The sequence below is a fragment of the Myotis myotis genome, unplaced genomic scaffold (assembly GCF_014108235.1).
Source record: "Myotis myotis isolate mMyoMyo1 unplaced genomic scaffold, mMyoMyo1.p scaffold_m19_p_18, whole genome shotgun sequence".
NCBI lineage: Eukaryota > Metazoa > Chordata > Mammalia > Chiroptera > Vespertilionidae > Myotis > Myotis myotis.
In genome coordinates, this window is record NW_023416322.1 from 38285194 (window position 1) to 38297448 (window position 12255).

The 12255-nt window shown below is 44.7% G+C and overlaps 1 protein-coding gene and 1 pseudogene across 7 annotated transcripts in view; one reads left to right on the forward strand and one right to left on the reverse strand.

Moving 5' to 3' along the window:
- Positions 1–4390: 4390 nt before the first annotated feature.
- LOC118673853 lies at positions 4391–4495 on the reverse strand (annotated as a pseudogene).
- Positions 4496–6322: 1827 nt separating this feature from the next.
- Positions 6323–12255, forward strand: part of WDR47 (WD repeat domain 47) — a 35892-nt gene continuing 29959 nt past the window's right edge. The window contains exon 1 of one of the 7 annotated variants that reach the window (XM_036343214.1): positions 6323–6559. The gene's annotated coding sequence lies outside the window, so the exon portion shown is untranslated. The remainder of the gene's footprint in view (positions 6560–12255) is intronic. The other 6 variants (XM_036343220.1, XM_036343219.1, XM_036343209.1 and 3 more) reach the window with 6 other exon arrangements.

Below are 12255 nucleotides of genomic sequence, written 5' to 3' on the forward strand. Positions count from 1 at the left end.
CATGAGCTGACTTATTAACTGAATGTGGATATTTATGGCTCTCTTCCAGTATCTAGAGCTGCACTGGGTAATAGGGTAGCCATCAGGGGTGGGCAAACTTTTTGACTCGAGGGCCACAGTGGGTTCTTAAACTGGACCGGAGGGCCGGAACAAAAGCATGGATGGAGTGTTTGTGTGAACTAATATAAATTCAAAGTAAACATCATTACATAAAAGGGTACGATCTTTTTTTTTTTTTAGTTTTATTCATTTCAAACGGGCCGGCCCATGGGCCGGCCCGCGGGCCGTAGTTTGCCCATGGCTGCACTAGCTACATCGAGCTATGTAGCTAATTAAAACAAATAACATTAAAAGTATTTTATTGCACTAGCTATATTTCAGGTGCTCAATAGACCCATGGCGAGTGGCTACTGCACTGAACAGTGTTGCTATATAACATTTTCATTATCACACGGTGGTTTCTCCTAGGTTAGTTCACTTTTTTTTAACCTACTACGGAAAATCTCAAATGTACACAGTAAGAGGATAATATCATGAGCCCCACCTTCGACAATTAACCTTTTGCTAATTTAACATCTTACCTATTCTCCTACTATTTTTTGAGGTGAGAAGGGCAGTATTTTAAAGCAAATTTCAGATACTGAAGCATATCATGTATGGAATACTTCAGTATGGAAATCTCACAAGAGTTTAAAAGGAAGTCCAAATACTATTATACCCTAACAAAAATTAACATTAATTCCTTAATATTCCATCTAATAACCAACCCTGGTTTTAAAAAAAAAAATCTCTTGAGTATCTTTTTGAGTTTGTGTGTTAGTATTTATTGCTGCGGTAACAAGTTACTGCAATTTAGTGACTTAGAACAAAATCGTTATCTTACCAGTTTTCTAGGTTGGAAGTCTGACATGGGCCTCACTGGGCTACAATGAAGGGGCCAGCAGGGGCCCGTTCTTTTCTAGATGTTTTAGGGAGGAATCTGCTTGTTTGCCTCTTCCACCTTCTAGATTAGCGGTTCTCAACCTGTGGGTCGCGACCCCTTTGGGGATCGAAAGACCCTTTCACAGGGGTTGCCTAAGACCATCGGAAAACACATATATAATTATCTATTGTTTTTGTGATTAATCACAATGCTTTCATTATGTTCAATTTGTAACAATGAAAATACATCCTGCATATCAGATATTTACATGAGGATTCATAACAGTAGCAAAATTACAGTTATGAAATAGCAACGAAAATAATTTCATGGTTGGGGGTCACCACAAAATGAGGAACTGTATTAAAGGGTCATGGCATTAGGAAGGTTGAGAACCACTGTTCTAGAGGCAGCGTTCCTTGGCTCATGGTCCACTCTCCTCTTTAGAGCCCTGTTGCATCTCTCTGACCCTTCTTCCGTGGTCATATTTCCCTCTGACCCAAGCGGGGAAAGGATCTCTGCTTTTAAGGATCCAGGTGATTATAACAGGCTAATCTCCCATGTCAAGGCCCTTTAACTTAATCACACTAGCAAAGACCTCAATGTAAGGTAATACGCAGGTCCGGGGGTCGGGGAGGGGGTGGGGGGGTGGCACTGTGATTCTGCCTAACACAGTTTGTTTGCAAAAGGCTCTAAACAAGGTGTCACCGAATTTGGTTGGTATGTTTAAATATTTTTAAATCCATAATAGCTCCCCTCCCCCACTTTGTTTTCAGTGCAGTTCTATCTTTAAGAAAGTCATACCGTTTTTAAATTTATTTTTAGAGAGCATGTTTGTTAGATGCTCAAGCAGAATGTCTAATACACAGCAATGATTCACTTGAAATTGTTGGTTTGACTGTATTTAAACTGGTCTTCTTAAGTAAAAACGGTAATAAAATTCTGAGTGTAGAAATTTTTAAAAAGGGGAGGTAGTTCCCTTGGCCTCTCATCAATGGAGAGAGGCGTTGTCTGGAGAGTCACTTGGCTGCTTCCCAAGAGGCCTCAGGAGGTGGCATGACTTGGGAGAATGTATTGTTTAGTCCAGATGATTCTCAGGATTGCAGGCTCAGAAACCGATTTCATCAGCATCTCTCGGGGTGGATCTCCGAAACCAAGGTCACCACACCAGGGTATGGGGAAAACGGATGCCAATTTACAGATGGAAAACTTCAACGGTGGCCAGCAAAGTCTTCCCTTCTCTAGGCAGAGCCATATGGGAAACTGGAACATCATTATGAAGGTGGATCAAAATGAGGGGAGTTAATAAGAGAAGGGTAAAGTTAAAACAGAAACAGGAATAATGGCTCTCAGGGCCCGGGGACCTACCTTCAAGATGGCCTCGTGACTGACGCTGGGAATTGGGCTCGAGTTTTCGCTTCCACTGACAACACCCACCCAAGCACCGTCTGTTTGTAGGCCTTAAGGTGATTGCATATTTCTACTCTAATTTATTGAAATGTTGATCTCAGAGGTAATTCAAAAAGGACAATTTTATTGCCAAGTTCTTTAAGGAAGCCTTAGCGTTGCTCCTGAGAGCCGACAACACTGAGCATTGTGCCTAAAACCAAGAACTTAAAAAACTTTTTTATTTTTTATCTTAATAAGAAAATAAAGGAAAAAACAAGAATGTACTTTTCCTTTGTGTGTGTGTAGAAAAGGAAGCAAGAATTATTGAGTACAGCAAAAAATATACTTAGGAGAGGGAACCAAGGAAGGGCATAGAAGCAACCGAAGAGCCGAGGTGGGCCGCTGAGGCTCACTGGGCAGAGAAAAGGGGGCCTTGGAGACAGGTTCCGGGGTGAGCCCGGGACGAGCTGCCACTGCCCATTGCTCCCCTGGTTGCAAGTCACAGGAGGCCCTTACAGGTTAGGGGATACGTGCCTGCAGGGGAAGGGGAATGGCACAGGTCTGCACCCTGGAGAGAGAAGGCCTATTTTTCTTTTTTAAAATATATTTTTATTGATTACAGAGAGGAAGGGAGAGAGAGAGAAACATCAATGATGAGAAAGAATCATCGATTGGCTGCCTCCTACATGCCCCCCCACTGGGGATCAAGCCCGGCAATGTGCCCTGACCAGGAATCGAACTGTGAACTCCTGGTTCATAGGTCAATGCTCAACCACTGAGCCACACCAGCCGGGCCGCCTCTTTTTCTTTATGGAGTTTGCCCATTCACATATAGTGTAAGCTTTTGTTTAGGGGTCTGTCTAGACAGGCGCTCTGATAGAGTTGAATTCTGCCTCTAGGGTCCTTGAACCTGCTTGAAGAAGCCCCAGTGGAGGTACTTTGTTCTCCCAGAACCGGGCACTGCTGGCTGGGACGCATACAGCTCTTTGCTGTGTGTATTCATGAGTGTGCATTCTAACGATGAGAGTAGAGCTTTTAAAGCAAGTTCCCTTACCCCCGCTGAACTTCCCCTGGACAGCTTGAGGCAAGATTTCCTAGCTTAGGCTTGTCCTCAGACTCCTTTCTACTATGTGGGGAAAACCAAAAACGTCTGTTCCCCTTTTTAGAAGTGAGGTTTGAGAATCATATTTAAAGGGGGTCCACCTTAGCCTGTAGGCATTTCTGTCACAAGGCACCATGAGTCATTCTGCCACGTCAGGACCTGCATTTTCAAATGATGCCTAACCTAGTTCCTGAGCCAGAGTAGGCCCTCGAATATTTGGTGAGTGATTGAGGCAGTACCCCGGGATCTAAGGACAGTCATTCATCTGAGAAAGCCTTGTCCTTTCTGAACAATTCGCTGCTTTGCAGCAACTAGAGTGAAAGACAAGCAGATCTAATCTCAACCAGCGTGGCCGAGTATAGAAGGAAAGCTGATACCTTAGGCTAACAGCTATTAAGGTTGTCGGGTAACACTTGATGTTACACTAGGAAGCAAATATACAATCAATGCATTTGTCAGAGTACAAGTGATAAGATGTACTAGACGTCTTGTATTTCAGTGCCTCATTTCTTTCCTCCTCCCATCGCCCTTTTCTGGAAATATAATGGTTATGTATTTGCTTCTAACAACTCTGATGGCTATTTATTGAAAGTTGAGATGCAGATGATACTATGCTATAGAATATGAGGGATATAAGACCTTTTTTAGTCCCTCTATTTGTCAGAATAAAGTCCATTTTCTTGAAGCTAATATTTCCAGTTGTTGCAGAGTGAAGGAGAGTGGAAAGATTTTAAGAGTCAGAATGGTTAGAACCTTGGCTCTGCTACATGTCAGCTGATAGACTTTGGGTAAGTTTTTCCCCTTAATTTCTAAATGGGAATAATTAACAGGCATTTGAAGGGAGATTGTGAGGTTTACATGAGAACATAGGCAAACACTTCATTTTGTGCTTAATGAATGCCAAAACCAATGTGGTGCTATACGTCAGATTCTTTCTTTTTTATAGCACTCCAACCCTAATAGGTGGTCGAATGTTTGTCAGATTGTCCCTGATTTCTAACTCTAAATTCAATTGAATGTGTAAATATTTAGACTGATAAGAACAGATACTACACTTGATCTTAGCCAAAAGGCCGAGAAGCGATGAATGTGTAAATATTTAAAAGGGTCTGCATCTTGCAACTATTACTATTTGAGACTCAAGACTGAGAAGTGGATTTTCAGGTGAAATATACTGGCTGAGTGATTGACAAACTATTTCCAGGATATATCATATCTGCCCACTTCTTCAATATAAACATTATGCAGTTTTTGTTTTGTTTTGTAGACATCAGCCCCCGAGGCAACATGAAGTTGTGTTTATTTGTTGGTGACTTATCATTGAGAGGGTTCTTAATGAAGATTTTCTTCCAGGAGTTCATCAGGACTAGACAATGGAAATTTTACAATTCAGCTTTTGTGCTTGTAATTGTTTTCCTTGAATTTGGAAATAACTTTCTTTCTTTTTTTGTTAATCCTCACCTGAGGATATTTTTTGCCATTGATTTTTAGAGAGTGGAAGGGAGATAGGGAGGGGGAGAAGGAGAGAGAGAGAGAGAGAGAGAGAGAGAGAGAGAGAGAGAGAGAGAGAGAGATCAATGTGGGAGAGACACATCAATTGGTTGCCTCACACACACTCCCCTGACCAGGCTGGGGATCGAACCGAAACACAGACCAGGGTTGTAAATATTTTTCTTAAAACCTTTTCGTCAAGCTAGCACTTCTTTTTGAATTGGATCAAATTCTGCCTTTCCAGAAATGTTTTTGATGTTTATTTTTACTTAAAAAAAAAATTGTTTTGAAAGAGCCAGGGAAAGAAACATCAGCTTGTTGTTCCACTTATTTATGCATTCATTGGTTGATTCTGGCATGCCCTGGCTGGGAATTGAACCTGCAATCTTTGCATTATCTGGGTGATGCTCTAATTAACTGAGCTGCCCAGCCAGGGCCAATTTGATGCTTATTCTTACTAGTCTCTTTTACCACATTGCCCCCACTTTGGGAGGCCCAAGGTCACTCTTGGCTATCACAGGCTTGTGTCACTGCATTCTTCCTTAGTTCTACATGGTTTTACCCCCCTGAATGCTTAATTCAGTTCATTTGAGCATCATGCCTGTTTGTGGAATACCAGTTATACACCGAGTGTAAATGAATCAGAAGGCTCTAGCTAGAAATAAATGATAGACATTCAAGGGCCTTAGAGTTTGCAAACCGGGAACACAACTAGGCAATACCCAGAGTGTTTTGAAGAAGAGAAACTAAGAGTTCTTATCGATAAAAGTTCATTCTTGAGACGAATCAATCCTGCATGCTTCGCTTCTGGATTGGTCCTGATGATGATCTCCCAGATGCAGCGAGGTTTGGGTAATGGGTGCCCTCATACTGCACCGAAGGGGTGGGAAGTGGTAAGGTTTTGCTGCGCAGGACCTTACACCCAAAGGGGTAATAAAAACTACCCCTTCAAGGCAGGTTACCACAAAATCAAAAAGGGGCGAATAAGCTGCTGGCACTTTCAGGACGGATGGGACTTGGAAAAACAGGAGGAGGCCAGGTTTACTTCATTCACCTGCATTCATAATTTATCCAGGAGGCATATTAAGAGTCCATTCTAATGCGCAGAGGACTCCATTGGGGAACGACAACCCTGGCGCGCTATTTCGGGACCCACGCTCGCGGGCGGCCAGGGGTCTGCGTCGGGGCTGCGGGTCTTCCGCCATCGCCACTCCCGCCCTTCCTCGGGGTCCAGCCAGTCCACGGAGCGCCGGCCCGGAGCCCGTCGTTCCAGGCGGGTCCTCCCCTCGCCAGGCTCAGAGGGTCCTGCCCCGAGTCTCCTTTCCGCGCAGGCACCTGCCTGGCCGCCCCGCGCGGCGGGGTCCTGCGGCGCCTCGGGGAAGCGCGGCGATTGGCTGGCGGCGTCGGGACGGGCTCGGCACCGTTTGACAACCGCAGACTGCGGGAGGCTGGGCTGAGGGCCGCCGCGCTGGGAGGGGCCGCGGGAGGAAGGACGGACTGACGGACTGATGCGCTGACGCGCGGCGGAGGGAGGACCGACGCCAAGCCGAGACCGCCGCCCTTGCGTTCCCGCCCCACCCGGAGCCGGCCGCTTCGGGCCCCGGCCGCCGGCCACCCCGCCGCTCTCGCCGCCGCCGCCTCCCCGGGCTCGCCCCCAGGTGAGTGATTCCAGGAGGCGGAGGCAGGCTCGGGCCGCGCCGCACACCTCGCGTTGCCATGGTCACCCGTCGCCACCTGTCACCACCTGCCGGGGCTGGGAGCCTGGCGACCCCCAGGGCGGCGCTCGCGGGCGGGGGCGGGGGGCGTCTAGAGTGGGCTGGGTGCTGACCGGGTGGGATGGGTCGCGGGAGAGGCCCCCCGCGCCGCGGGATGAGGACCTGGGAACGGCGGGGCCGATGCCAGGCCGCCACTCCGGAACACACCTTTGCCTCGCTGCCAGCCCGGCTCCGGGGGCACAGACGCCCGCGCCCTGGCTCTGCCGGCCCTGAGCACCGAGCGGCCGCCGGGGTCGTGCCCACCTCGCTGCTGCCGAGAGGCGGGAGCGCGGCAGACGGCGCGGACTCTTCCTTCCTCGCCCCTTCGCCGTCCCTTCGCCGAGCCCGGGAGAAGTGGGCACGCCTTGGCCGGGAGGAGGGGGAGCTGCGGGGCTGGGGAGCTGGGGATCTGGGGGCGAGGGCAGCTCCGCGAGGCCGGGTTTGGCCGTCCTCACATCGGTAGTCAAAGGGAGCGGCCTTTGGGGATCTGGACGCGGGTCGGAGGAAAGGCGGCGACTGAATTGGGGACGGGGTGGAGCCTGGGCGGGGGGCTGTCACGCTGGCTCTCGGGGCTCATCTGGTTCCCTGTATTGGAGAGAGGGGCTGGGGCTGCGGCTCTGGGGCCAGGCCTTGGCCGAAGGGCCGGCGGCGGGGGCCGGCAGCGGCGGCGTTTGACCAGCATCTGATTTTTTAATTCTCTGAACCCAGACTCGCCTACCAACCCCGCGTGCAGTCTGAGCCGAGCTTTTTTTTTTTTTTTTTTGGCAACTTGCTTCCCTGCATAATGAAGGAGAAGCCTTTGTTCCACCCAGATTCATAGGTTGTGATCCTAACACTTCCCTCCCTTTGTTGTAGACTTCATAGAATACTTCAAGAAGTTCATGGCACAGACATGAACATGTAGTTCTTAATGCGCTAGAAAATTTTTTTCACGGTAAATCCAAGTAGATTTTTTTTTTTTTGTCTCCAGTGTTGGCATGTGTTTGCATTGAAATTTTACTAGAGAGAAGCAATGCCTAAGGGCCCATTTTCCTTTATATGGCATATTCTCGAGGCCTTATTTAGAAGGAAGCTGTAATGAACCGTAGGCTTTAGGGGGTAGATTGCTTCCACACAGAAAAGAAAAATATACAGGGATGGAAAAGACAAGAAATTACGCAGAACAGTATACTGTTAGCTTTAAAAGAACACCTTGAATTTAGATACCATTATATGTGATTTTTAAATTTTTTTCAATTACAGTTGACATACCATGTCATATCAGTTTTAGGTATACTAATTATGTAATTTTCGTGTGAAGGGGTTTTAAACTGTTTATCTCCCATCCTCCACCTTCCCTGTTCTGTCTCCCCCCCCCCTTTTTTTTTAAAGCCAGTAATAGGAATGTATCATAGAGAACAGGGGTATTACCCTGTGTTCCACTCACATCATTGTGTTCAGCCTCTTGTTTTTGAAATGGAATTTATCAGCTGCTTACTGAGTGGACAGCTTGATATACGCTGCAGTTTGAGAAACACTCCAAAATAAGTATGAAAAGATGCAGGTTTCCTTAGTAGATCAGTAAGCTGGAAGTCAGACAGCCAGGATTTAAGTTTCCCTCTGCTGCTGATTACAATCTTGGAAGAGCTACTTACCCTCCTGTTGGCTCTGATTTCTAGATCTGTAAAATGGGGATAATACCTGCTAGTGTTTTAGTCTGGAAATAGGCTCTGAAGTTGAACAAAATAATGTATTTGAACGCACTCTGGAAAAATGGAAGGCCCCTACGATGACCTTCTCATAGGGTGGCGCATTGGCAAGGATCGTAACAGTTCTCTGCTTGATCTGTTTAGCATTTCCAGGTCCAGGGCCTTCTTTCTCACAGTGGCCTTATCAGGCTCCTGGGAACTGTGGAGGTGCAGTTGTACTCCCCGCAGAGGTCCTGGATTACTGTGCTGACATGGAGGAAAGGGTGTTTCCTCCCTACATGTGGGTCAGGGATGCGTTCCTGCTTTCAGTAGGAGGTTCTCATATTTAGCAAATAAGGCTGTGGCAAATATCTGTGACTTGAGTTTCATTTGGTATTAAACAATCCTCCGTGTGGGTCATTGGTTCTTGATTTATAGAGAAATGGTTTACTTTGTCCTGCTTGACCTATGCTTTTCAAACAGGAGTATTTGCAGTGTTAGAGACAAGCTGTTATGTGTATGAGTATGATAAATCCGTGGCCAGGTAACATGGCACATACTTGACGGAGTTGTCATCAATTTCACTTGAAGACTTGGATACAATATATTGTTGTTGTTGTTTTTTTTTTTTTTTAAGTAACAGCATTATTGCCATAACATATTTTTAAAATTCTTACCCAAGGACGTGTAGAGAGAGGAAGAGGAGGGGGACATTGATGTGAGAAAGAAACAGATCTGGGATCAATCTGGCAACCCTTTGGCGCACAGGATAATGCTCAACCAAAGCCACTCTGGCTGGGCAAAATATATTGTTTTTATGTTAAAACAAAAAGATAATATGGATAATTTCTCACTAATTTCTAAGGTAAAGTTCAAAGGCTTCAAAAAATTTTCATGCTTAAGGGGTCTCTGAAGATGTGTTCAGTTTCTTCAGCCCTTATGGAGAACAATTTAAGAAGCATTGCTTTAGACTTACTCAGCCAATGAATGGTTAATCACTACATAGCACAGGAAGGAAGTTGAATTCCAATTTCTAAAACTTTGACATTAGGCTCAAGATTTCTTGAATCCTAATTATGTCTTCTTCTTCTTGTTTTTATTTTGTTTTAATTCTTTATTGTTTAAAGTATCACATATGAATCCTTTTCCCCCATTGACCTCTCCCCGCTCGTTCCCACCCCTCTGTCTTCTTGTTTTTACCCCTGCAAATGTCACAATGTTGTACTGGAAAGGTCACAAGATTATAATCAGATAGACCCTGTTGGTCCATTCTTGCTGCTGTACTTTCCGCTGTGTGTCCTTAGACAAGTACCTAATGTTTCTGAGCATTAGTGTGATCATCTGTAAAATGAAATGATAGAATTGCAAGAATTACATAGATAATATAGGGGAGTACTTAGCACAGGGCCTGACATAGCAGATGCACAATAAATGTTAGTACCCTTTCCCTTCCCATCTCTGCATCTCAGGATACTAACAATCCTTCAAACCCATTCTTAGCAGGAGACCATTACATTTCATTTGTAATTCTTTAATGGTACTCTTTGTATTTTTGTTGTTTAGTTGTGTTCATTGTATAGTGCCTACATTATGGGAAGTGTTAGTTTCACTGTATACTGTGGCTGACCAGACCGCACCTGGTATATTGTGTTCAATTTGAGGTGCTTTTTTAAAAATATATTTTTATTGATTTTTTACAGAGAGGAAGGGAGAGGGATAGAGAGTTAGAAACATCGATGAGAGAGAAACATCGATCAGCTGCCTCCTGCACACCCACCCACTGCTGAGGATGTGCCAGCAACCAAGGTACATGCCTTTGACTGGAATCGAACCCGGGACCCTTCAGTCCATAGGCTGACGCTCTATCCACTGAGCCAAACCAGTCAGGGCAAGGTGTTTTAAGAGGGAGATTAACAAATGTTAAGAGGAGAATGACCGGAATGGTGGCAGACATGAAAGCTATTGAAATATGGTTGAAGGAAGTAGGGGAATAAACAGGATTATTGTCAGATTTAAATATGTGTACGTTTTTAACATAACAAACTTGTATTATGCTGACTCTGTAGACATAACTAGATGAAAGTCACAAGTAGATTTCAGTTCGATATTAGAAAAAAAATACATTCTTACTTGTGGAAAAAAATGGAGTTCCGTATTCTCTATTGTTGTGTAACAAATTTTCCCTAAAATTAGTGGCTTAAAACAACAAATACCACTGTTTCTGAGGGTCTGGAATCTGGGCACAGACCAGCGGGGTGCCTCTGATTTAAGGTCTCATGGGTTGTAGTCAAGCTGCCACAGGGGCTGTGGTCTCACCTGAAGACTGTCCGGGGATGGTCTCCTTCCCAGCTGATGGGGCCTGTTCCTTTTAGGCTGTTGGACATTTACACTTAAATGACCTGGCAGCTGCTGAAACCAGTTTGGCTCAGTGGATAGAGCATCAGCCTGCGGACTGAAAGGTCCCAGGTTCGATTCCGGTCAAGGGCATGTACCTGGGTTGCGGGCACATCCCCAGTAGGGAGTGTGCAGGAGGCAGCTGATGGATGTTTCTCTCTCATCGATGTTTCTAATTCTCTATCTCTCCCTCTTCCTCTCTGTAAAAAATCAATAAAATATATTTAAAAATAAATAAATAAATAAATGACCTGGCAGCAATGTAAGTTTTTGAAGTGCTATTTTGTTAAGAGGATAGCTAGCAGATTTCTTTCTTTTTTCATTTTTTAAAGGAAAAGGTGAAGTAGTCCTATGTTGTGATTTGATATTTTTTTTCCTTCGGTGGCTTCATGGGACTTCATTTACTTATTCACATTTTTACCTGCAAACTGGAATTGTAAAGCACCATAGTTCAGTATTAGGCATCCTGTAATAGTTGGAAATTAAAAGGGAGTGCTTTTTATTGTGTAGAATGAAGTTGTGGATTAATGGAGCCTTTCTTAAGCACTTTTTTCTTGACTACAAAGTTTATAGTGGCTGTACCCCAATTTCTTTAATCTTATACTTCAGAATGATTCTTAGTTTTGTATGTTTTTCTTCCTTTTTAATGTGTATTATAAGTAAGTAATCTCATCGCAAAGGAACATTTAAATCATATCTATTTATAATTGGTTAGAAAGCTACCACTGATATCCAATCTAATAATAGACAAACATGGGAATTGACCATACCTCCCACTGGCTAATCAGCGAGATATGCAAATTAACCACCAACAAAGATGGTGGTTAATTTGCATATGTAGACCCAAAGCTATGGAGCGAAGACTGAACGTGGCTCGACCGGAGCAGTGAAGACTGAAGGCGGCTCTGGCTGGAGCAAAGGCCTGGGTCCTGGGTGCCGGAGGAAAACCGGTGCCAGCAGCCAGGGGAAGGGAAGGCCTATTGCATGAATCTTTTCGTGCAACAGGCCTCTAGTTTTTTTATAAAACTTTTTCCATATTTATGTTTAGAAATGTACATAGAAGTTGGTATATTTCTATTGTCAGTATATCTTTTTTTCTTATTGTTAACGTTTTATCTTTAATCTCAGATTTCTAAAAATAATTTTATTTCTGCCTCCTTAATACATTCTTCTAATCTTGTTTCACTAAGGTAAGAATCAATGTGAATACACATAGAGAGTCCATATGAAATTTAGTGTCTGTGGATATTAATTGTTATTTAAGTACTGAAATATTAACTACCTTCCAGCTGGTTTTCAGATGTGCTTATTATTATTATTATTATTCAGATCAACCATCCGCCCCCGCCCCCCCGCCATACCCTGATCGGGGATCAAACCCAGAACCTGGGTATGTGCCCTGACCAAGAATCGAACTGGCGACTTTTCAGTGCACGAGACAACCAACTGAGCCACACCGGTCAGGGCAAGATGTGCTTATTAGTAAAGAAAACTCTTGGGTGGGAGCAGCTGGAGAGAGGTCAATGGGAGAAAAAGACG